Consider the following 27,313-nt stretch of genomic DNA (forward strand, 5'->3'; position numbering starts at 1 on the left):
TTACCAGGTAAATATGATATATCTTGTACCCTCACAAGAAATAGGTTCTTCAGCATCATGGCTTGACTTCACGATAGAAGATTTGGGAAGGACTTTACCCATGCTTACTACAAGCGTGCTGATGACTAAAAAGGCCAATGTGGGATAGGCAAATCCAGTTGCAAAAAGCACAGTGAAAGGTCTCCTTGGGTGGTATAGGCGGGGCGCGATTCTTTCTACATTGTCTTTTCTCCTTGAGACTAATTCTGCGTGAGTTCTCAAAGGAGACAACAGCGTTATGGAGCGACCACAGTCCTGAACCACCTGCATGCATGGTTGGGTCTGCAGCTTCCAGTGCACCTTATCACCTGCCGTTTCATCCCTCGCCTGTTACTACAGGGCTTTGCAAGTGTGGGTAAACCGTTAGGGCCAGCGCAGTGGATTTTTTTAGGTGAGGCACAGCGTGCACAGAACTGGCTCCTCCCTTTACACTTGAGGTTTATCTGCCAGGGCCTAGAGAGCTAGGACAGTGACAGCAAAGGTCACAGGTCATAGGTTTGATTAGAGTGTCCTTCTCTTAGATGGATGGTCTTACAGGACTATATGAGCTCCATCTGCCTGGATTTGAAGTTAGAGTTGTCCTTCTCCTAGGATGGTTGCCCTAAGGCTAGTGAGACCATCCTGCCCATGGACACACTTTGTCTGACCCTTCAGCTGAGACCTGTCTGGCATGGGAGACCCTACCGGAGGCATAGCTCCCAACCTCACAAGGGCACACAAGCTCTCTACCCATGACAACAGGGTGTCCGTGAAAGAGACAAGAAATAGGTTACTCCCTTCAGAAAAAGCCAGTCCAAAAGGAACATCTGGTATCTCTACAGACCATCCAGCACCTTGGTAGAAAAAGCATCCTTGTGAAAAAAAGTGATCATAGTCTATTTATTTAAAAAAAAAATCTTTTTTAAAAAGCATGTGCTCTATGTTCATTACTCCTGGGAAACATGGAGTTGATTAAATAGGTGGCAGTATGGAGAACGTCGATCAACAAATGAAAGCAGCTGGTGAGTGCATCCATCCACATCGCTATGCTGTGAAAGTGTAAAGTCAGATCGAGGAGAAAGGTAGTCCTGAGCAAGCAGGTCTGATTCCAATGTCATGCTCTCTCTCAGAGGCCATGGGGGACAAATGAAATAGTCAGCCAATATGAGACTTAACATCATTCTTGACTGGGTTTCTCAAAAGTCTACCCCAAATACGGTAGTGTTCATTATCAGAATTAACAACGTGAATCATAATAAACAGCAAGCTTTCTTACTGAGTATACAGATGTAAAGAAGTTCAGAGGGGGCTCTGTGTATGTTTCAAGTAAAATTACAACTGAAAATTGCCTTTTCAAATTGAAGAAACGACTTGGGGAAAAATTAAAATATGGCAGGAGGAATTTTGATATTCGATTTTCAGGAAGTGCTGGATGTCTAATTAGCAGTTTTCAAAGAGCATCTGAAGGCTATGACAACATAGACAATGCTCTATTAACATTTATAAACTGCAGTATAGCTCTGATATAAATCAAGAGTTAGGAACTAGTGCTTAAACCCTACTAAGCACTGAGAATACTTCAGACTAAACACTAGCTGTTTTCCATCACTCCATTTCAGTAAGTTGGCCTAACTGAAGAGAAAAGCAAAGGACAGATCTAGAAAACACACAAAAACCAAAACAGCAAAAAACCCACTTTTGTTGAATCTACAAATAAGACTGAGGCATATGATAGGAAGCTGTTGAAATAAGGGAAGAAATAACCTGTGCTTAAAATCCATGGAGACAAAGACAAGGAATATGGAGAAAAATTTAGACCGGATGTCAGGAAAAAATATTTTAATATTAACAAGATTTCCTCAGGAACCTTTGTTTCCATCATTAGGGGTCTTTTATAAGAAGCTTGGAAACAACAAAAAGAAACAGCAATAACTTATCTTGCACTGGGTTCCTCTCTTCGCTGGATGATCCCTTAATTCCTTTTCAACCCTTTTTTTAGTGATTCTATGACTTGAAAAAGCTTTCATAAATATAATGGCACTTTGTTGCTACCTAGCTTTTCAACAGCTAAGGCTCATTAACTCTATTTCTGAATTCATAAAGCTAATTCTGAAGTTCCCATGGGAATTTTACTATCTCCTAATCTTTTTTCTGCAAATACCCTTTTATCAAAGGATTCTTACCAATACCTCTAATTTTCTCATGAGATACCTGTGACTAGTAAAGTTGTAGAAACAAAATACTCTGCGTGAAATGAGAATTGGGAAACGTCTGTCTGGGAGTCATAATTAGGGTATATAATCTGGTATCGGGTATTAGGTATCAAGTATCAAGTACTGATCTCATTATCTGTAGTGATTGTAAAAAGAGTGCCTGACTACAGATAGTATAAATGATATGTGTTTCTAAGGAGGTTCTTGTTTAAATTTCTCTTTCTTTTAATGTATGTGTGATTTTTGATTGACTGCATGTCTCATTGTCTGCCTCAGCATGGGATAATACTTCTGCAATCTGGCAAAAAAAGTACACTTTTGAGCTCATGTATGAACTGAATGCCTTCTCAATTCTTGCAGATGAATTTAATGAAAATTATTATACACCCGTGATGATACAATTGATAATTCATGAAGCTCTTTGCTTCTTAGCTAGCTCATCAAAAGTGGATAATGCTTTCTTTTGACCCTCTCTTCCCAAGTTTTTTATTTCAGCTCCAGTTTAGAATGTTAGCTTTAGAGGAAGACAGATAGTTTTGAAATTCATTGCCATAAATAGGACTGAAGGGTATTTATGATGAAAACATTTAAGTATGCATACATGTATATCAACATGAATGAAAGACGAATTTTTGTTGTTTCTCCAGGCAGATACTCAGTGAGGCAACCCTTTTATCCCTTCAGCGTAATAAAGTTAATCTTTAACCTGTTAGTCATATTACATAACAGTGTAATAGAGGTATATGTCTTGATAATAGTGTAAATGAAGAAAATGCAGTACATAAGACAAAGCTCTGATGAAACCTCCTCTTATGTTAAGAAAGGATTCAGCAAATTAAAGGGATCTGTAAGCTGTCTTGATTAGACGGGACAGAGACTTGTTAAGGTGGGAGAGTCCTTGCTCATCCAATGTTGTCAGGGCTGACCTTTGCTTACCACAGTCACTCAAGCCCAGCTGGTTGTGAATGTCAAAGCCAATGATGAAGAAAATTGTAATACAAAGTTCTATCATGTTGTCATAACATAACGACCTGTAACTGTCATTGAAATCTGGAATGTATTTGAAGACCTGAGCATTGCTCTAACTTGCGTAGGGCCTCATCTGACTATTCACCATCCAGTTGTGAAGCAAGAACTTCTCCATCTTTACTCCTATCTACCTTCCTTTCATGAACTGTGCTCAACAATGCTGTTACCAGCTGTTGCACTTTTTAAGTTCAGGTGGTTTGTTGAGGACTGTGAATTTATCCCAGTGGCAAGATTTAGAGTTTGCAGGTCATAGAATATTTACAAAATTTTCTATGGTGGCTGTAGACAGGTAATCAGGAAGTGTTAAGTATCCAGGAGGACACAGGAATTTTTTGGATAACATCAAGGTCTAGTACCTGAACCAGAATAAGGGGGGTGGGGTGTAATAGTCCAGGTTGGAAGGAAACCTTTATTGCCCACGGTATCTATAAAGCTATTATGTTTAGAACATTTCAAATTTGTTTTATATGCTCCATATACGAAAGTTTGTTTTTGAGTTCACAGTCTATTGTGCATATGTAGACCTTAGCATTTTATGATAAATTAATAATTGACCCAACAGAACATTTCAATAATTTAGTCTGCTTCAGCTCGTTATTCTCGGAGTACCTAAGCTCTCAGAAAAAGACTGATTCATTGACTGCCATGTATTCTCAGATGATTAAGTATGCCTGGTAAATATTCATAGGATATTTTTTGTTAATATACTGTATATTATAAGGTATTTTTAGTTAATCACATTTAAACAAAAATAATGCAATTGCTTTTAATTTTTTTTTTTTTTTTTTTCCGGTGGTTAATTGCCTGAAAACGTTCAGTGTGTAACAAAAATATAATGCACTCATTAATAAAGCCATCCCTCCACAATGAGATTCTGAGGTATCAGATCACATAGCGATTAACTTCACAGTTATAAAGTCATACAGATGGCTTCTTATTTTTTTTTTTTTTTTAACAGGCTTGATCAGCGTGCCCCAAGGGACACTGTGCCTCAGAGACAATTCCAGGAGACAGACTCACCTTTTGTTGCTTCTTGGCTTTTCTAAGGAATAATTTTTTTTGCTGTTGTCCCCTTCAGCAACTAATTGCAAAATTGCTGTAACTCTCTGTAGTAGAGGTGTTAATCCCTCATCAATTCATCATCAACTTTTGAAGAGTAAAGAGATATGTGGTACTCCCAAGTATACATTGGCAATGCAGTGCATAAGAGTGATTATATTCCCATTTAATACCAAATGTGATAAAATTTTCTAAATAATCTAACTGTAAATGTTCAGCAAATGAATTTACATGGTCAGTAGTCTAGATGGTGGAGCAGTGAGTCTCTATAAACCACAATGAGCAGAGGAGATTGGCTGCTGAGGCTCCACAGGGGTAGGGCCAGAAAACTGGGTTGGAGGCAGAGGATTGATTTCAGAAAAGATGGTTATCTCCCAGATTCAGAGAAGGACTAAAGATTGAAAGATGGAAAAAGTGTCTGCTTCTATGGAGTGCACACTCTTCTCAACCAGAGAAATATTTCAGGCAAACCACAAAAGTATTGCCTCTTATTCAGTGAGAGGTCACAAGACAGAAAACAAAAAAATAAGACTGGGATTGTTAACATTGAGTGAAGTAAACATGAGTAAATCTCCAGGTTGTCTTATACTGCTCAGCACTTTGTCCAATCAGATTTTTAGGGTCTGCGGGAGTGAGGGTTCATCAGTCTGCATGTTTTAATTCTTAACCACTCACCATGTGAAGAACTGATTCCCTTTTTGCAGCTTGGGTCCAGCATGCCTTGTCCATTCACTGGGCAGCTCTGAGGAAAGTCTGTCTCTCTCTACAGTCAGTTTTCACACACCATGCCCTTTCATATAGCCTTCTTTTCTCCAGGCTAGGGTACTTCATGCAGCCATCAAAAAAGTCAACAAACAGTATTGAGTCTGGTACTGTTTCAAAGGAGGTATTAGCTTGGTATCAGTTGGACTTTTTACCACTGAGTTTGAAGGTTTGTTGTTGATTGTCTTTAATCACAAACCACAAATCTTTAAGGAAAACTGTGTAGCCAGTTTTCTATCCAACTTACGGTCTTCTCATCTAAACTATAAAACTTTTCAGACATTATTATAGTATACTGTGTCAAAATCCATGCTGACTGTTCCCAGCCACCTTTGTGCACCTAGGCAGTGTAAAACGTGTAAAACATTGCCACAGGATGTCAAACCCTATGTCCATTACTGGAAGGGAGAATACATGCCTTATGTCTCCTGGACAGAGATGAAGACCTTGGCCTTGTGCAAATACTGCATCAGAACGAAAAGTGAGTGCACACTGTTCTGCTTCATGCCTTCCTTTCCTTAGATGGAAATCGACAAAAGAGAGATGCTAAAGTTTATTCCAGTGGATCCCTGAAGGAAGATGTCCATGATATATGTCCACGTTCAGTGTACCATTACACTTATGCTCTTCGATGTCAACCCAGTATTTGAACCCAGTAGTATATAAACAACATGCACCAGAAGAAAAACACCTTTCTTTCCAAGTGTTTCTTCCCAAAGTTAACCAAATAAAACAAGTTCAAATGGGATTTATTTTTCTTAGGATATTTTTTTTTCTCCTTAGAACCTCAATTTAGGGTGGTCACAGTCTCTCTGAAAAGAGCTTCAGGTGCAGAGCAGATCTTAGAAAAAGAATTGCTTGCTCTTATTGATAAGAAAAGGAGCCAGAGATGTTATATTTAAAGCCAAAAAAAAATAAAAAATGCTTTGAGAGCAGTTATAATCATATGTCTTCAGAGATCAATGAAATCTTAAAACAATGAAGCCTTCTTGGAGACAGGCTGTAATGAATTTCCCAAAGTTTCTCAACTGGACACTGCTAGAAAAAGAATATTGGATTAGGCAAGGTATTCCTATGTTCTAGTGCTCCAGTAACTGGTAGGAAGGGTAATCATCAAGGGGACTACAGCTGTTGAGTAAAAGGATTTACTGTCTTTCTTATTGGTTGACGTTTTGAACATGCTGATATATTTTTCCCCCCTGCAAATGTTGAACTCATCTGTGTGTTCTGAAGAACATCACACTTGTCAGGCATGTTTGAGGAAGTTTTTTTTTAAAAAGGCATTAGTTACATTTTTGCATCCTTTAAAATTCATGTGCTCAAAACCCATGAATTCTAAGAGAGAAAATATAACCAGCTCGTATTATGTATGCCAAAGATTTGAAAACCAATATTAGGGTTGTCTGTACCTGCATGTAAATTTTTTGCTTCTCAAAGGGAGATTTGCAAATTCTCCTTCTCCAGCAATGTAAAGCATTGTTATTTGTTGATCAGAAATGCTAAAATAATTTGACAAATAGAAAAACCACTGTATGTGTTTCAGGGCCATACGATAAATTGTAAGAAAGCTCTTGTAGGTGTTGAGATTGAAGCACAGAGGAGAAATGTTTCCCAAATGTTTGAATATAGAAGTGTTCTCAAGAAATATTGTCATCGTTCTGAAATTGCCACTAGTTTTCAATGTTTCTGTGAGCAACTCATCTAAATATATCTGTTCAGTTTTGTCTTCTTAAAATTGAGATAAAAAAATTATTTTCTATTCTATGTAGATATATTGGATTAATTAATTAATATCTGTAAAATCCTATAAAATGTAGTGTTCTATGATACATTGGTCAAGAAGAGATTTTCATGCATAAATGACAAATTTCTCTAGTCAGTAAAATTTGCTAGACGAATAGATTAAATGCATAAATGAACATATTCAGAGGGTAAAAAAGAGCAAGGTTAGGTATAACTTCAAGGAAGAAACTGGGGTATAGATGGGATGGACTGATGGAGCATCACAGCTATCAATATCAGCTATATTTATGTCCTTTATACATCATATATACTGTAGGTCTATTGGACTGCCTTAGGAGAATGATGTGGCAGTAATACACTGAAATGAGATTGCACTATATTAAAAATGTGATTGCACTAATTTAGAGTGATGTCACTATCCTGAAAGAAGGACATTTACATTGTGAAAGCATATTTTGAATCTATGTGAAAATCAGAAATGTAAAGTATTAGGATACAGCAGCTTCCTATAATAAAAAGTGACAGTGAGTAAATAAAGAAAATACTACCTCATGCCAAGCCGCACGCCATGATATTTTAAAAGTCATGAGAATCGGGTGAGGTCCCTGTGACTGGAAAAAAAAGGAAAAAATCCATCAGTTTTTAAAACGAGTAGAAAGGAGGACCCAGAGAACTACTGGCCTGTCAGCCTCACCACTTTGGCTTGGAAGATCATGGAACAGATCCTCCTAGCAGTGGTGCTAAGGCACACAGAGGACAGGGAGATGATTCATGACAACCAGCATGGATTCACCAAGGGTATGTCCTCTCTGACCAACCTAGTGGCCTTCTATAATGGAGTGACTACACCAGTGGTCAGGGAAGAGCTATGGATGTCATATACCTGGACTTCCGTAAGGCCTTTGGCACAGTCCCCTACAACACCCGTATCCTTAAACTTCAGAGATAAGGCTTTGATGGAAGGAATGTTTGGTAGATGAGTAATTAGTTGGATGGTTGCATCCAGAGGGTAGTGGTCAACAGCTCAACATCCAGATAGAGACTGGTACAAGTGGTGTCCATCAGAAGTCCATACTGGGACCAGTATTATTTAATATGTTCATTGATGACATAGTGTTATCACATGCAACCTCACCTGGTTTGCAGACATCAAGCTGAGTGGTGCGGTTGACATACCTGAAGGATGGAATGCTATTCAGAAGGACCTGGACAATCTCAAGAACTGTGCCCATACAAACCTCTTGAGGTTCAACAAGGCCAAGTGCTAGGCTGTGCACTTGGGTTAGGTCACACCCCGGTATCCATACAGACCGGGGGATGAAGGGATTGAGAGCACTCCTGATGAGAAGGACTTGGGGGTACTTGTGAAGGGAAAGCTGGACATGAGCTGACAACTTGCTGGTGCTGCTCAGAAAGCCAACTATATCTTGGGATGCATCAAAAGAAGCGTGGCCAGAAGGTCAAAGGAGGTGATTGTCCCCCTTTGCTCTGCTCTCATAGGACCCCACCTGCAGTACTGCATTCAGCTCTGGGCCCCCCAGCATAAGAATCTTAGAATCATAGAATCATAGAATACTTATGGTTGGATAGGACTTTAAGATCACCTAGTCCCACTCCCCTTGCCATGGGCAGGGATGACTCACATTAGACCATGCTGCCCAAGGTTCTGTTCAATGTGGCCCTGAACACTGCCAGGCATGGAGCACTTACCACTTCTTTGGGCAACCTGTTCCAGTGCCTTGTCAACCTCACAGTAAAAAACTTCTTCCTTATATCTAACCTAAACTTCCTCTGTTTAAGTTTGAGCCCTTGCCCTATTGTTACAGTCCCTAATTTTAAAGTATTAATAATAATTTAAAAAAGTCTGTAAATGCAGTAGTTTAGTTCAAACAAATGACTTTAACAAATCTCTATTTTTTTAATAAAATCATAATTTACTTGCAATAATCCAGAAAATTAAAATCTTTCAATATAAAAGTCCATTATGGTTTGAAATGTCAGCTGATTTATGTCTGTAAGTATTTTAAAATGGAAAGGTAAAATCAAAACAAAACTTTTCTAAATAACTTAAATGAAGCTTTATGATTAATTATTACCTAGTTTTCACAAAGCACCTGAAATACATGCATTTTAGTGTTAATTTAGCAGAGAAACAGTAAGCATTTTGTTGTTGTGATTTTCCCACAGTTAAGAATGATAATACTCTTTGGGAGGTAACTGAGATGTGCTGAGTAGGTGAGGCAGATGATGTATTTAGACATGGAAAGTCTCTTTTTTTTCCACATAATTAATATAATAAAGAATACCACTAAATTACACTTTAGAACAATGACATCTATGAATACACTAAAGTGGGAACAAATTGTCATTTCCTTCTGTCCATTCAGATATATCCTTCACTTTGCATAGCATTGATTTATGATTACCATTAGTAGTGAGTTAATGTTTGCACTGGTAATCTGAACACAGCAAACAGTGCACTCAGCTAGACCCTAATATCTAGCTCTTTGGTTGGTCTCAATACCCAATACACTCCAATGCTTCTTCAGTGGTCTCTGTGTTTTGTCACCTGAGAATGAGCTAAGGTCTTCCATAGATCTCCCCAGCTGATGATGCTGTCACTCACCAGGATCAAACTCCACACCACTCCAGCAGCTTGTTCAGCTTTAAACAGCTTTTGTCTGGTGAAGGGCTTGATCCTGTCTTGATTCCAAATTCACTTGGTAAGCCCACTTAGGGTCTGAACAGTCTTCTAGATGTGGGGGAGTTCCTTTCTATCTGAACTTGACCCACATTGACCCACAAAACTACCTTGAGAAATGAAGCACCTTATTAATTCCTTTGCATAATCCAGCTCCTGTAGAGAAGGTTTCATTTTGTTATGTTTGGTATGTCTCAGATAGTTATGTATGCATACTACCTTCCAAGATTAGAAACTACTAAACCACATTCACTTGAGGACCTCTTTGAAAGCTTTTAAGATCACCAACATGGAGAGGAAAGTTCTGCATTTGGAGATGCTACAGCTGTCAGATATCTGAGTTGTGTTTATATCTTTGATTTGTTTATCATTCTTTTGATGTCAGGTGATCTTTCAGGAGAGCACAACATTAATCATTATATTTCCATTATATATGTGTGTACACGCGTATCACATGTACACTCATTATAAGTAGTAAAAAACAAGACCCGTTTCTGATATTCTAAAAAAAAAAAAAAAAATCTCAAACTGCAAGCATGCAAAGAAAGAAGCAAACATAAGCTACTGGTATTCCCTTGTCGTGGTTTAAACCCTAGTCAGACAGCTTGTTCACTCACTCCTGGTGAGTGGTGCCAGGCTGACAGCAATCGACCCCCCACCCCCCCCGCCACCCCAGGGCTCACCCCTTCCCCGCTCCCGGAGGATTGAAAGAGTGCAACTCCTACGGGTTGAGACAAGAACAGTCCAGCAACCAACTTACAACACAAATCACCACCACTACCACCAACTACAACAATGATAAGAGAAAATAACAAGGGAAGAGAATATGATACCACCGGCCAAGAAACGAGTCCCACCTGGAAGCCCGTGTCCTTCCGGGTAACTGCCAATTACCCCCCACCCCGGGCATGACGTGCTGTGCTATGGAATACCTCTTTGGCTAGCCTGGGTCAGGCGCCCCGTCTCTGCTTCCTCACAGCTTCCCCTCCTCCCTGGCAGAGCATGAGCCTCACAAAGTCCTTGGTCAGGGTAAACATCACTTAGCAACAACCGAAAACATCGGTATCACCAGCACTGTTCCCAGTCTGGAAGTCAAAACACAGCACTGCACCAACTACCACGAAGGAGAAACATGACTGCTACTGCTGAACCCAGGACATCCCTTCATTCTATCTCTCGCCTGTCATACTATATAGACATAGTATATAGACATTTACTCAACTGTCAGCAGTTGGATATGTCTAGGATAAAGTATGCAGGACCTTGCAGTATTAGACAAAATCTTGAGATATTGGAGGAAATTCAAGGAAAAGCAACATAAATTCTTAAGGGGCTGAAAGGATTGACTTATGGTGAAAGATTAAAAGAAATAAATATGTATAACTTGCTAAGCAATGACTGGAGGGGAGAAGGGGGAAGGGACAAGTTAACTGCCTACATACATTTGAAGGCTATAAACATCAAGGATAGAGTGGAATTATTTAAGAAAGTCTTAGTGTATAACCAAGATATTGAATTTTAGCACTGTTGGAACTTGCTTTGCACTGGTATGTACTTTTTTGTCATCTTATGAGTTTCAAATGGTCTTTAATTCAGAAATAATAAATGCTGAAACCTCTGCAGGGAGGGGGTAATGATGTTTTGTTTTGGTTTGTTGTTTTGTTTTTTTTCAAGAATATTTAGTTTTTTTTTCTGTCTAGGCCTGCACTAGATAATTTATCATAGGAAATGTTACTGCACTGACAAGTTAAGGGATGAAATGATCTAACAGACTTATTTCATCTGTAGGTGACAATTATTTTTTTTTTTTTTCAGGAAAACAGAGGTTTCACACTTAGACAGTGATAAAAAAAAATCCAAAATAAAGCACAGAGATAGAATGCCAAAATATCCTGACAATACCAGATTTTCAAGCACTTTTCCAGCTGTTTCCTCTACTCTTCCTTGAAAAAGGCTCTAATTCTTTTAATCTGCTGGATTGTTTGCAAATCACAAAAACTTACAATAGAATTATGGAATTTTCTAGGTTGGAAAGGACCTTTAAAATCATCAAGTCCAACCATCAAGCTAGCACTGTCAAGTCCACCACTAAACCTTGTCCCTAAGCACCATATCTACACACCTTTTTGATAACCCCCAGGGATGGTGACTCCACCACTTCCCCAGGCAGCCTGTTCTTGTGCTTGACAACCCTTTTGGTGAAGAAATTTTTCCTAATATTCAATCTAAACCTTTGCTAGCACAACTTGAGGCCATTTTCTCTTATAGCTTGTTAGCTGGGAGAAGAAACTGTCCGCCACCTCCCTATAACCTCTTTTCACATAGTTGTAGAGGGAGTAGAGTCTGCCCTGAACCTCATTTTCTCCAGGCTAAACACCCCCTTTTCTCTCAGCCATTTCTCATAAAACCTGTGCTCTAGACATCTTTGTTTCTCTTGATCCAGCCAGTTTTTTACCTAGAAAAGACTCCACCCATCCAAGGCATGAAGAACCTGTTTCTCTGGGAGAAAGCTGTGGAAAACAATATCAAATGCTTTACTAAACTCTAGGTATACAACATACACAGCATCTCCCTCCTCCATTAAACAGGTCACCTTTTCATTGAAGGAGATCAGGTTAGTTGAGCAGGACCTTTCCTATAGCCATCTGCTATAGCACTCCAGGTGTGCAAATCATCTCACCATGTTTTCAGGATGGCAACTCTATCAGTTTTCCTACTGCACAATGGATTCCAGCTCTTCCTGATTATTATCCGTTGTCCCCACATTGTACCATTTGAGGCTTTTTTTTTTTAGCTACAAATAAGACCTATAAAGATGTTCTAAATGTAGACATATGACCCACTAATGTAATTTTAGATTTCCATTTGTCAATAAGGAAGAATAAATAGAGTCATACAGGTATCATGGGATCAACACTGAAGTAACTTGTCATGTGCCTGAAAAAAATCTCTGGAGAAAAATGGATTGGAAGTCAGCTTTTTATTGTATAAAGGTAGGTTGCCTGCTAGATTAGGAAACCTGAAATAACAATTTCTAGTAATAGCAAATCATTCATCTTATAAATATTATTTCTTTAGACTAGGGCTTTTAGGAATTGCTGATGGAGAGTTTACTTTCAAGCATTATTAATGGCCTCTATTATTTTTGCTTACTAAAGTGAATTACCAGAAAATAACAGGTATGACATATCCAGGACTCTAATTGAATATATTTAATGGAGTTCTTCCCTATGATCTTTTTTAATCAGTTAGTTAGTAAATATGGGCTTATGATCTTTCTATTCATGTGCCCCAAAACTGAAAGGCAAATGGAAGGACTCTCAATCTGAACCTGTAAGCATACACCAGTTTTGCCAGCAAGAACTTGTGTTGAACCTACCAAGAGAGTGGATGTCTGTGCAAGCTGTAAAGCAAGAGAGCTCTACTTAGCTGATGTTCCTAATAATGGAAGAGTTCTGAGTGTTTGTTTCAATCCTAAAGTACTGGCTGTTGTGGCTTAATCTAGTAAATCTGTAACCTTATATGAAACTCTACCAGTGTAATGGACAAAGTCTCATTTACTACTTAGTTATCCTTAGCATAGCCAAGTGGAAGAACAGGCATTTAGCTGTTGGAAAATTCTTCAAGCTGTTCTAACATTGTTCTAACATGAAAAGGCATCTTCTAAGAAGAGTGTTCAGTTTTGCATGGGAGAGCATTGTGGTGTAGCAACACCTGGCAGCTTACTCATCTAAGTGGGATGGGGAAAAAAATTAGAAGTGTAAACATAAGAAAACTCATGGGTTGAGATAAACAGTTTCATAGGTAAAGCAAAAGTTGCACGTACAAGCAAAGCAAAATAAAGAATTCATTCACTACTTCGTATTGACAGGCAAGCGTTTAGCTGTCTCTAAGAAGGCAGGGTTTCATCACATAACATTTACTTGGGAAGACAGACACCATAACACCAAGTGCCGTCTCCCCCACCTTCTTTCCTTGAGCCTTTATAGCTAAGGACAATATCATACGGCACGGGATATCCTCTTGGTCAGCTAGAGTCAGCTCTCCCACTCTTTCCCTTCACAGATTTTTGTGTGCTCTTAGCCTACTCACTGGCAGGGCACTTTTGAGAAGCAGAAAAGGCTTTGACACTGTGTAAGCAATAACTAAAGCATCCCTGTGTTATCAATACTGTTTTCAGAACAAATCCAAAACATATCACTGTGCCAGCTGCTATGAAGAAAATTAACTCTATCCCAGCCAAAACTGCTAAAGAGAAAGGCAGTAACACAGCTCTGACGTGCTATAGTGAAAACATTTTTTTAGCTGAGGAGAGTCAAGTTTTGAAATAAGTTGCTTAGAGACAGTTTCAAGATCTGATGGGAGAAAGCCCTGAGCAAACTAGTCTGATCTCAGCTGGCCTAAATTTGAGCAGGAGGTAGAGAACTCCTGTGCTCCTTTCCAGGCTGAATTCTCCTGTGGCTGAATACGACAGCCCAAGAGAGGTGAGTTTGCTCCAGCTCCATGTCCCCACATTCAGGATTCAGCAAGGCTGAATATCTACTCCAAAAGGCACGCAGACAGAAGTAAACAACTCATGTAGATATCCACATGGCCAGCCACACAGATCAACAAAGACAGAAATGCAAACAATATTAATGAAAACACAAAATGCACTAACAGCCTCATGCTTTTCCCTTCTCTGGTTGATCAAGATAAAAGCTCATTAGTGGAAAGTTTATTGGCATACATACACATATATACAATGTGGATCTCTCCAGAGGCTGGCTTTGGACAGTGTTGTGTGAGTGGGTAGCCTGAAAGCTTTAACATTTCCCTAGTGATATTTTGCATCTAAATTACAACACAATCAAAATGCAATAGGAAACCGTGTATTTGAATTTTGTATCCACAGATCTGCATTAATGGGCTGGGATTCGATTAATATATAAAGAAGTAGAATTTTTGCACTAAAAAAAGGGAAAAAGAAAACTACTACTACTGTCTTACCCTGAATATTAGCTTGGTAATCCTGAAGCCAGAAGAAGTGAAAGGTAGCACAGATTCAGGGTGGTTATATCTTTTATATTTTGCCTCATTTTTAACACTTGAACCTAAATGGTATTGAACTCTTTCTCTTAGCTTTGAGCAAGAGAAAGAGAATGTCTCTCCAACAGACATTCAAATTACTCTGAGCATCTCTGCTGATTTTTATCTATTTTTGAAAACAAATATTTATCTGTTCCTTTAAAGTATATCATGACATGTCTCTATACGATTGCTTTACGTTGAAGACTGGTGAGTAGATTTCATGTTTCTTTACATAAGAATCAATGTTGCTTATTATTGCAGTTTTTTCACAAGTATCCCAATAGTTGGTAGTTAATTTAAAGATATTATTCTGGATGCAAACAACTGTATGATACAGCCTTCTACGCTTTAGATGATTGAATTTTTCAACCTTAAATTTGTGATTTAGTTTGAAAATATCCTTAATAGGTAACATACAAAAGGTTGTGAAATAATACATATATATGTGTGAAATGGAATCAAGATACAGCTCTGTATGTCTACATGTTATAATTAGTGTTATATTACATATATAGGTTACAATATGCATATACATACACATAACATGCACATATATATATATTTAACAGGCTATAACACTATACATTTGCACGTTAGAATGTCAAAATTAGCTCAGGAGTTTGAAACCTTTTAATTTTCCATACTGTGGCTGCAATGTTTTCCTAAAATAATACATTATCTTACAATTATACGGTATTTTTCATCCATAGAAATCAACAAAGGCCCTATTTCTCAGTTTCATAGAATCCATTTTACATTTCAGGTGATACAATGGGCCATTTGGTGGACACAACTTCACTTTATTCCCATTTTCAGACCCCTTTAAACTGCACAGATACATAATCGTGCCTTTGTGTAACCAGAAGTCACAGCCAGGATCGTCATTAGAAGAATCAGTCTGCTGATCACTGGGACTCAGCAACATTGCATGACTCCTAAGACAGCAAGGGAAGGGATATTAGATAGGAAAGATAAAGAGACATCTTTAAAAAAATTAAACTGATTTTTAAATGTTAAAATTTACTAGGCATCCCTTCTTTAAAAAAGGTTTATTTAATTAAATATTACTAAGTCATTCAGCAATAAAATTGGACAGCTTCAGTAAAGGAAAATGTACATGCTGTAGTCACTAAGGAACATGCCATGACTGAAAGTTTTCAGTCTAAAATAACACATAATCTAAGGCTAAAATAATTCTATCTACTTGCCAAGAGGCTACTGAGATGTCCACTAGAACAGGATCCTCAATGAGCTACTAGCTGCTACAGTCACTAATGCAACAAGAAATAAAATCCATACAGTTCTCAGAGGCAGCTGGGGAACTGCTAGTCTGCCACCCATTCATACACTGTTGATCAGGCTGAACCGAAGGAAGCAGTCTTTCTAAGGCAGTGGCTAAAATAGCAGAGGTCAAAAGAGAGATTTCCTTTCAGAGAGAGGATGGTAAAGGCTAACGCTGGTTCTCTGCCTTCTTTACAGAATCACCTAGCAAAACCAGACATTTCACCCTTCACAGTTTCAGTGGCATTCCCTGCAACAGGGTCAGTAGAAGGCCATGCTTTCAGAGAGCAAAGACTACTTCTCAGAGATAAAACATTCCAAAACTCTTATCAGGGGCATGAACTACAGTGAAAGATACAGCACTAGGAAGACAAGGCAGTTATCATAACTGCTTTAACAAAAATCCTGTTTAAACAGAGCTACAGATTTTAACACCTCCTGATAGCAGGGCACCCCTATACTCACAGAGAACGTTGCTTATGCTTGGTGATGTTCTACGCAAATTTATATGTATGATAAATGAAGCTGTAACCCGCTTTTTAATCACTGACAAAGTTTGTCTGTCATCTTCAGTCACACATACAGGCCAAAAGGAATACAATACCAACAAAATAATCACCTTCAAAGTTTATGAGATATACGATTTCCCCCTCCTTCTAAGGATGTGACCTTACCCTCAGTCATCTTTCTTATGAGTTCTCTTCTGTGAATGATAGACTGTTGTTAACATTAAAACCAGCAGCTGATTAAATCTCAGCAGGAATGACAACCAAGTTTTAAATCTCAGGGACTCTGGAATAAGTACCAAAGTCATATAGCATTGCTTTGGACTCAGGCTAGTAAATGTGAGATTCTAATATGGAGCACCAAAACATTAAACACCTTGATCTCAGTATTTCATACTTTGCCATTTAGTAGTCAAATGCAAGTTCTAAAACAACAATACTTCTTGTAGATTTTCTTTAAAAGACTCCTGCTTTTCTACTAGTCTAATCATACTTAAGTTCACATCATCTACTGACATTGAGATGTCTGCATCCTTCTGGTCTTTATAAATGTATTTTTTTCTAACTCTAGAATCTTAAATGCATCATTGCAATTCTACTGTGCTAAGAAAACCCTCTACCAAAATTATGTCATCTTGCTATCAGGTTTATGTTTTAGGATGATATTGAAGAAAACTTTCTTGATTATAGTAAGATAAATTCTCCAGACAATTTATGCTAATTTTTTTAATGGAAGAGAAATTTGGAACACAATGATTATTAAACCAAGGAAACTCATCCAGCCTCTTATTAGATTAGATAAGGAAGTTATTTTGCTTAGAGCAACAAATTTGAAATCTCTTAATTTTCTTTCCCACTCATGTGACTCCAGCAGTTTAGATAAAACAAGCAGTTAAAGCAGATGATGAGTATCAGATCTCAAGTTAATACAAAGCAAATTGAATTCTGATGTATCTCTTCTCTTTGCAACTTTGCTGCAGCTGACAAGGTTCACTTTGCAAATATTTTAACTCATTAAGCAACATTGCAGAGGTCCCATAGTCAGAGAGAAATAAATAAACATCTTTTAGCTCGAAGGATTTCCTGTCCCAAACAAACATGAAGTACACTTCAGGTTTATGTATTGGTTTTAATGAAAATTCACATTATAAATCATCATCAGCATTTTCCTTTCACAACAGCTATTTTCTATTTTCAACCATTTTGTTAATTGGCATACATACTCCAGGAAGCCTTCCAGTAGACATGCCTCAATAAAACCCTGCTGCAAACAACCAAAAGTCTTTAATTGGCATCCATGGTTTTTCTATCAGGCCCTCCTTAGACACTGCACATCTATGCTTAGCACGGCTATATTTGGGATTATACAGTGTCCAAAGCTACTTGGTGGCAGATTATGAGGCTGGATTTACATTATTCTGTGAAACTCGGTGAATTCACATCTAGTGTAAATTCAAATAAGTACATGAATATCTCTTTTCTCTGCAAGGCTCACCAAAAACCCTTTAGAAAGAGACTTTGGCTTGCAGCATCAAAAGAACAGGAAAAAGGATCAAGGAACTCTACTAATTGGCTAGAGATATGATAAAGACAGTTTAATAAGTGAAGCAAAACTGAGCATGCAAACAAAGCAAAATAAGTTCTGTCACTGAACAGATGTCCAGCCACTGGCTAGAAAGTAGAGCTTCAGCACATATAATGATTCCTGTGGATGATAAGCATCATAACCTCAAAAGTTTCCACTTCCTCATCCTTTACCTCAGGTTTGATTGCTGAACATATAATGAATGGAAAATCCTGTTAGCCAGTGTAGGTCAGCTGTCCCATCTGTGTCCCCTCCCAACTTTATATACAGCCTACTCACTGGGGGAAAAAAAGAAAATCTTGACACTGTGCAAACAGTTCTCCACAGTAACCAAAACACTGGTGTGTTACTGACACTTTTAGTCACGAACTTGACGACACAGAACCATACAAGATACCATAAAGAAAATTAACTCCATCAGAGCCAGACCCAGCCCATTAGTTTACAAAAGAGTTAACAAATTTAAAATGTTGAGCTCCAGCCTTGCATGGAGGAGCTTGATTATCTGTGGTGTTAAATTATTCAGGTGGTCACAGGTTTTGCCAGCCAAAGCTACTACTTGAACAGTACCTGGCCATAGCTCTGAAGTGAGCACAACCCAGGGACAACTCTCAATAGGCAGTTTGAAAACAGTTACTCTGTTTTTAAGAGAAAGAGGTTGCAGCAATACGCATGTGGCCTTAGGCCTCTCGTTCCAATTAGGTTGGTAAAATAAACAAACCTGTATTAGCTGCCTTCTCATATATATATATTCACTTGGATTCATATAAATATTTGGATTCATATTTAAATAACCCATGAATCTTTAAACAATAGTAAAAATAACTGAGGAGAGAGTCATAAACCACTTAGACCAAAATTTACTGGAAGCTATTTTTAATTATCTTTGTCACTATTGTACATGGTAATTGTATTTGCATTTACAAACGGGTTTGAAAAGGGCATTGTCGCATATCTTTGCCCATTTTCTTCGATTAATTACATCACTGTCAATATGCTAACTAAGGATTTTGTTAGTCTGTTTTTATGTCACTGATCTGATATTCCATTACTCTTTGTTATGTTAGTATAATTTTTTCCTATAGTGTATCAGTGATATTACCAAGGATCTTACTAAAGATCTTTAAAGCATCAGATGTTACATCATTAGTAAGATCCTTACATCTCTACATGTAAGTCAAGTAACATCTTTTCTTAGATCAGCTGATTCAGTTGGGAGAAAAAAGGCTAGCATTTGGACACACAGATGTGCCTGACCTATAACTCCATGTCTTGTATGCCCCTGTGTATGATTTATAAATCCCTTTTCTTGCTCAAATTCAGGTGATCTCTTCATATTGTTAATTTTCTTAATATTTTCCAGATAGGAAATAAGATAATTACTGTACGTTTCAAGAAACCCAACAACCCCTCCCACCCAACAACTCCCCTGTATGTCCAAATCAGATTGACTTAAAATATGAGAGAACACCTTTATTGAAAGAAAGAGGACAAAGATTATAATCTTTACCCAAACTCTTCTTTTAATAGACCCATGGCATGTTCTTCAGTTATCCCATTAGCCTTTTTAATTGTCACATTTTTTTGTTATTTGTTTTTTCAGGGACACCTGCTCCACATTTCCAGTCATAAACCAGCCTCACATTGCACTAAATGTTATGTAAGGAGAGTAAAACCAGAAATGTCCCCCATACTAAAATTATTAAAATCTGAATGCTCTCCCAAAAGTATGAATACACAGCTTTCTATAGAAATTTATATGCTGAAAACTTTGCTGTTTTGTCACGAGTTTTCTTCTATATTGTATTCCTGAAAAGACAGAATCAATTACAGACTTTTATGTTAATCCCTTAAATTATACATTAAGCATGCTAAAGATCTTAAAGATGAAACCTGTCAGACTAAAACACTGTCAGACTAATAACAGTAATGGAAAAATGTCTCAGCATTGATGCTGAGGAGATAATCTTCCTGTTTTTCAGTTTTTAATCATTTGACATGGAAGGGAAAATGCTCTTCCCAGAATACAAATACTAAACATTTAGCCTTCAATACAGAAGATAAGATTTTAATATAAATTCACTCCCATTTTTCATCTGCCCATTGCTGTGGAATTTGAGTCTTATACTCTAATGGAAGCCAGTTTTAAAAGCTCACATTTGTGCAAAGACACTGTTACAGTTTCAATTAGCACAATGAAGTACAGCAGAAACTTGCCATGGACAATGCAAGTGGATCTGTAGAAATACACTTATAACAGGAGAGCTTGACTTATAGAGAGCAAGAAAAATAGCCTACTTTACTACAGGCACACAAATAGGAGGAAAAGAAAAACCTGTATCAGTAATCCCTGGTTTATGCTGGGTTTGTTGAAAATTTTGCATCTTTCCTTGTACATGAAGGAGGACTAAGCCTGAGACTTAGCTCCCCACCTGACAGCCCTCATAAGCATTGAAAACAGATGAATCTGAGATGTGACTGCCTATATCCCAGGACAAGACTGTTACTAGTTTCATTAGTTTGTAAACATTTTTCCCTTAAAAAGAAGAACAAGGATTTTCTTAAAAAGAAGAACAAGGATTTTAATCATAGTCTAAATTTTGAATTATTGGTTTGTTTTGCCTTATATTGCCTATATAATTCTAAACACGACAAGATCTGTTATTGTTGGGATCTCTTTAGTTCCTAAAATATTGCCACTTTTTGAAGTGAGAAATATTTCAGTGGTTCTTCTTAAAGAGATGTATATAGAGCTCAATTAATATGTAGGGATAGCTTGACAGAGTCAACTTTAATCTTACAAAGACATTTATGAAATCAAAGTTCCCTAGGAATCCATTTTCTGTTTATATAGAAACTTCACTAAAAAGTATTAATGAATCATAAAATTTCAAAAGATGAAGAGAAAAAGGGAAGTTCAAGATCAAATATCTGCATCTTTCTCCCACAGCTTCAGCTGTGCATTTAAGTTTGACATTTTCACATTCCTGTGACTTTTCTGTTATTTTTAGAATTTCAAGAGGTGTTTAGTAACTACTTAATCCTTCAGTGATTAGAGACCACTTTACAAAATAGTCTCAGTAAATAAGGTTAAATTTGGAAGTCAAAGAAAAACCAAGTAAACAAACAGAAAAGCAATAGTGTTTTTTTAAAAAATAACAAAATTCTCATGCAGTAAAATAGTAATTTTCCTAAGTTGCACATGATACAGAAACTAATGCGTAATTATTCCCCCAAATACTGTTCACTATAACATAATTAGTAGATCCAGATCAACAAAGACAACTTTTCATAAATATCTAAGACAATTAAAATTAGAATCTCCAGCTCCATATTATCACCAGCTATTTAGCATTTCTGAATTTCAAATATCATTCGGAATAGTTTTATTCTACAGGAGCTTCTTGAGCCTTTGAGTAGGACATTATTTCATCTTTCATTAAGATAAAGAACCCAGTATCACTTGCAGTTGAATGGGGAAAAGCTGCCACGTATAAAGGTATTATATCACAAAAATCACACAACTTCATGGAACGCCTGAGGTTGGAAAGTCCCTTTGAAGATGATCTAGTCCAAAGCTTTAGGACCCATAGCAGGTTAAACCAGAGCAGGTTGCTCAGGACAGTGTCCAGTCAGGTTTTGAATATCGCCAAAGGTGGAGACTCAACAGCCTCTCTGGGCAACCAGTTCCAGTGTCTGACTAACCTCCCAGTAAAGAAAGGGGTTTATTATGTTCACATTGAATTTCTGTATTTATATTTGTTATTCCTGTCATTGTATGGGGCACCATTGAGGCAGGCTATGTTTTCTTTATTCTCCCTGGTCAGATTTATACACTGATGAGATCCTCCGAACCTTCTTTTCTCCAGAGCCAGATCCCTCAGCTTCTCCTTGTGGGTCAGATGTTCCACTGCCTTAATCATCTTCCTGGACCTTTGCTGGACTCATTCTAGCATGCCTATGTCTCATACTAGAGTGCCCAGAACTGGCCTAGCACTCCAGACAGGTCTTGCCAGGACTCACTAAAGGAGAAAGATCACCTCCCTTGACCTGCTGGCAATATTCTGTTTTCTGCAGCTTAGAAGGCTTTTGGCCTTTTTTGCCACAAGGGCACATTGCTGACACATGGTCAGCTTGTTCTAGTGGGATTCCCCCACCCCCTTCTCTGCAGAGCTGTTTTCCATCTGTTTTGACCCAGCCTGTATGGGTATGTAGGTTTTTTTCTCTCCAGGTGCAGGACTTGGAATTTCCCTACATGAGGAGTACTGGCCTATTTCTCTGGTGGAGGACTCTGTGAACCCATCTACCAGCCACTCCTCTCAGTTTTGTATCCCCTGCAAACTTGCTGAGGGTGCTCTGTGTGCCATTGTCCAGGTCATTAATGAAGAGGTTACACAGGACTAGCCACAGTATCAAGCCCTGAAGAGATCACTTGTGACCATCCTCCAGTGGCATCTTGTGCTGCTGATCCCTATTGGCCATAAGTTCAGTCAGTTTTCAGTCCATCTCACTGTCCATTAGCTAGCCTGTAGTTCATCAGTTTATATATGAGAATATTATGGGACATGGTATCAAAGCCCTATGGAGGCCCTCCTCCCCTAATCCACTGAGCTAGTTATTTCATTTTAGAAAACTATAAGGTGGATCAAACATACCTTCCCTTTCATAAATCCATGCTGATTGCTTCCAGTCACTTTGGCCTTCATGGGTTTGGTCCTCCAGATTTAGCTGCTTCATCACCTTCCCACAGATCGAAGTGAGGATGACCAGCCTGTAGTTTCCTGGGTCCTCTTTCTTCCTGGGTCCTTTTGAAGGTAAAAGTGACATTTGCTTTCTTCCAGTCCTTAGGAGTCTCTTGATTGCATGATCTTTCAAAAATTATCAACAGTGGCTTCACAATGACAGCTTCCTCAGCACTCATGAATACACATCAGGTCTTATGTTCCTATGTATATCCAGATTGTTTAAATATTCTCTGTCCCAATCCTCCTCTACAGAGACATCAAGCTTTCTTCAAAGTCACTATTTAAAATTCAGCTGTTGTGCAATAATTATCTCTATTGTGATATAGCTTACAGTAGCAATCTACCAACTACAAGTAGATGCAATCTACCACCTTAGCAATTTTATACTGTCCTCTCCGTACCCTGCTAACTCCTGTGTTCACTCCAGACATTGGCTAAATATCATAGGTCAGGCTGTGGTCTCTTTAGAACAAGTACTGACACTTTAATACATTTCTGCAAGAGCTTTGTGGCCTCGTTTGTGTTGTTTCCTGATGCAACTCCAGGGAAAAGAAGTACATAGTAACAATTATAGACTAACAACATGAGACGCACTGGCTGGACATGCAGCTGCCATTGGAAAGTCTGTAAAACAGAAATTAATTTCAAGCAAGTGAAGTGATACGATAGATACCTTTTTTTTTGTTGTATTGCATCTGCAGAAGTCTGAAGAAAGATTATCATTTCAAGATGCTTCAGTTTCTTGAATTTATAATTCTTCTAGATGTTGCATATCTGATTTCACTCTGGTAATCCTATTCGATATGCAAAATAAAAGATCAAACCCCCCAAATTCAGTCCATATTATTATCATCATTTCCTCAAGATTGTTCCAGCTTTATTTCCTTTGGAGTTTTGCAATTCAAACGTCCTGATAAGCTCATAACATGTGTGAGAACAAACGTGCTATAAGTAGCTACATGTGGAATGAGAACATGGAGGAAACTACAAGCCATCTAGATTCAGGACATTCCATTATTCCAGCCATTTCTGACCATCATCTGTTCTATTTGTCCATCAGATCTGACTTTAGATCTACTTTCCAGGCTCTATTTGTTCGTAAATATAAACCTTTTAAAAAACAGGGAGATAGCATCTGTGCTAAATTAACATCAATACTTTCAAAGTCTGTTCCAAAAGCATCTTCCTCCAGATGTCCAAATGTTTCTCCTTTAACCCATTGTTTCTGTAGTGCCCATGATGTTTCTTTTCCCATAGGCACATTAAAGGGAAAAAGAACCTCTGTCCTCTGCTAGAACTGAATTAAAATGGATGTTTATTAGCAATGCCAAAATATCCATGGCACATACTTTTTTTTCTTTAAAAACATTTATCTCTTTCATTATAGGCATGCCACCAAAAATGGCAAAAATAATATTTCTTCCAACATTAAAACCAGCTGAGCTCGGAATCTCTTAAAACCTCCAGACAGCTCAAGATTCCCAAAGCAATTTTAATACTGGTAAACTTCAGGTGAACATTGAAACCATTAAGCATAGAGCTGATACATATGTGAGCTGAAGCATGTTTTAGATTTATTTTAATTATACAGCTTCTCGAATGAATATACCACCACAGAAGGTATTTTTGAAAGCCTGATACTGAATTGCAGCAAGCTCAACAAACTTCAGCTGAAATCAATATGGTAGCAGTATAGTCATCAATCTACTCCTTACTTGTTTAATACAGGCCAAGATTTAGACAGATTACCTACAGTGACAGTGCATACTAACACAGGTATTATTAGTGTCTGCAAGCTGGAAAGCCAGGGAGAGTTTTTCTTGTGTATGAGCAGGGCAGCAGCTCTAATAAAGAACAGTGACTTTATTTTCCATATGGATCTGAAGGGAAACTCAGCCTTTTGCAATGGATAACCTGAGAAGGAAAGATCTTATAGCTATGAGAAATTCAGTGTGCAGTAAAAGGGTCTCTCTGGAGGCATGGGCAAAGAAGGTGGTGTTCTGCAGTCCCCCTTGGGTCTGACTTAAGGTACAAAATATATCTCATTTTATGGTGATCAGAAATTATAGGACTTCTTCCAGTGAAAAATATTTTTTCCCTTTTACCTGAATATTCTTTGTATAAAATTACTAAGAATCATAACCAAAGGGAAAATGGAGAAGAATATGATTGGAGGATATGATGGATATGGGTAGGAAGAAAAGGGATACAAAAATAAACAGAAAAAAAAAAACAAGTCAATACTCTGTATGTATTCATATGGGTTTCCCTTAACAAACCCATTTGTTGATTTCCTTTGTTCACACATCTGCCGTGATGCTTGTGAAATTTGATTTTTGTCTTAAGATATTAATGTTTCATGACTGATGTCTCCAGCAGAATTCATGGTGACTGATAAGCAAGGATGGCCTGAGGCCTGACATATCTTTATACTGACAATTAATGTCAGACATTGCATGGTAATTAAAAGGAATAAAACTGTGTTTATTCCAGAGCTTAAATACATCATTAAGATGTAGTCTTCTAAAGCTACTCAGTCACATGGAGATTTGGCCATCTAATGAGTTATGGTTTATTTCCCGAGTTTCAATGTTCACCATCACATGGTCAAAACAGTTGGCATCTCACAAGGCTATTTGTAGAAATACAGTCATTATTTTTATTTTTGATCAGAGGATATATTTTAATCATCCTGATCAAAATATTAGGCTGATGATTAGGGTCAAAACTTTGCAGTACATTTTAATGAGAATTCCTATTCCCAAATTGCCCTGTCATAAAAGTGTAGTAGTTAACATCCTCCTAAGTAGACTGGTTTTGTCTTTAAAATATTTGATGCTGCTCTGAAACCAGAATGACCATGTAGAAAACAAATTAATTTGACCAGCTGACGCTGAAGAAAAGTGAAACACAGATGACAGTCTTTGTATGTAGCTCTAAGGGTATGTAGCTCTGAAAAAACTCAGGAAGAAAATGAAAATCTATTCCTGCTGGAAATAAAACCACAGCATGTGTTTTCATATTGTGATTCTAATCATGGAACTTCTATATGTAATTAGGATCTAAGTGATCTGCTTTAAATCCTGCCTTTGTATCCTAAATCTGAAACTAGCAGTGGATTTTTCTGATTTTCCCACTCTCTGTTTCTAGAGAAACAGCACCCCCCCCCCCCCCCAACAGAAACGGATTCCTAGTCAGAAAGATACTTCTCCAACACATTATTTTGGAACCATTGTGGGGATCACACTGCCTTTAGCAACTCATTAGCTTCTGTCCTTGGTACAGCATATGTAAAGCTCAACCGTATGTTCAGCAAGTGTAAACTTATTTTGTTCTGTTGCCTTGAAGGGTTTTATGCTAACCAGCTGAAGATGTTCCCTACACACCTTCTGGACTTTTTTACTTTATTATTTTCTATAAAGAATCCTGTCCCTCATTTCTTTATACAGCACTGCCAATTCTCCAGTTCAGTTTTACATCATTGATACATCTACATTAGTGTTAGAGCGATGGAGTACTTGACAATACTATAAAGAAGCTAAACTTTAAGGTTGTCAGAGTTCTAGAATACCAATCTGTGTATCCACAGTGTGAAAAATAGTGGAATAAAAATCCAAATAAACAACAACAACAAAAAAAAGATGCAAGGGAGAGAACATGACTTCTGACCCCCATAGTTTCAGGAAATACTGCAACTGTGATTAAGGAAATCAAAGGCTTTGGAGAGCTTCTTAAAAAGGAAATAAAAGGAAAACAACTGAGAATGATGCAGGAATATCAATGAAGGAAATGTGTGAAAACCAGATAAGGAAAAAACAACATCAACACAAAACTGTTGGTAATAAACCAAATCATTAAGAAAGATTATGTTCAACACCCCCTGTTTGCCTGAGACTCTGAAGGTAGAAGCCTTAAAAACTGTATGTAGAATACACAAATAGTTCAGGTCATAAACAGGATGAAGCTATCCTCTGTTTAAAGCCAAATGAACGAGATCTTTTTGAGTGACACTCCTCTTTTCAGTCCTGCTTCAATCATAAATTCAGAAAGCTGCTACAATTTTTTCTAATAGACCAATACAAATTACTTCCCCTTTTTTTTTTTTGCATTGATTCTTACCTTTTATTTTTTCTATTGACTTAAATAGAACTCAGATGAGTTTTATTTCCTCTTTGCATATGTCTGTCTGTTGATTACTGGAAATGATTAGTGTATTTTCCTTTGGAGTTAGGCATCTGCATAAGAGTCCTAAATTATTGAGTCTGGCTTTTGGTGTGCTGTCCACAGAACACATTGATTTTGCATTCACAAAATGAAGAACTGTATCATTGGGATTGAAAAAGAATAGAGTAATTCATAAAAAGGTGAAGAAAATCAAGTGTCAAATTGCACAGGTAATTCTTGCCCTTCCAGATGGACCCACTTTATGTGCTTCTGTCGTGCTTTAAGCCCAGGCTGTAAGTCAGCCATTCAGCCCTCTTGCTCACTCCCTCCCCTTTCTTCCCCCCCACCCCCCCAACCCTGCTCCCAGAGGGACAGGGAGGAGAATTGAAAGAATGTAACTCCCACAGGTTGAGATAAGAACAGTTTAGTAACTAAGG

This window comes from Pezoporus flaviventris, unplaced genomic scaffold (genome assembly GCF_033815535.1).
Source record: "Pezoporus flaviventris isolate CSIRO_AGI_PZ_B2104156 unplaced genomic scaffold, CSIRO_AGI_Pfla_v1 ptg000031l, whole genome shotgun sequence".
In the NCBI taxonomy this organism is placed as follows: Eukaryota; Metazoa; Chordata; class Aves; order Psittaciformes; family Psittacidae; genus Pezoporus; species Pezoporus flaviventris.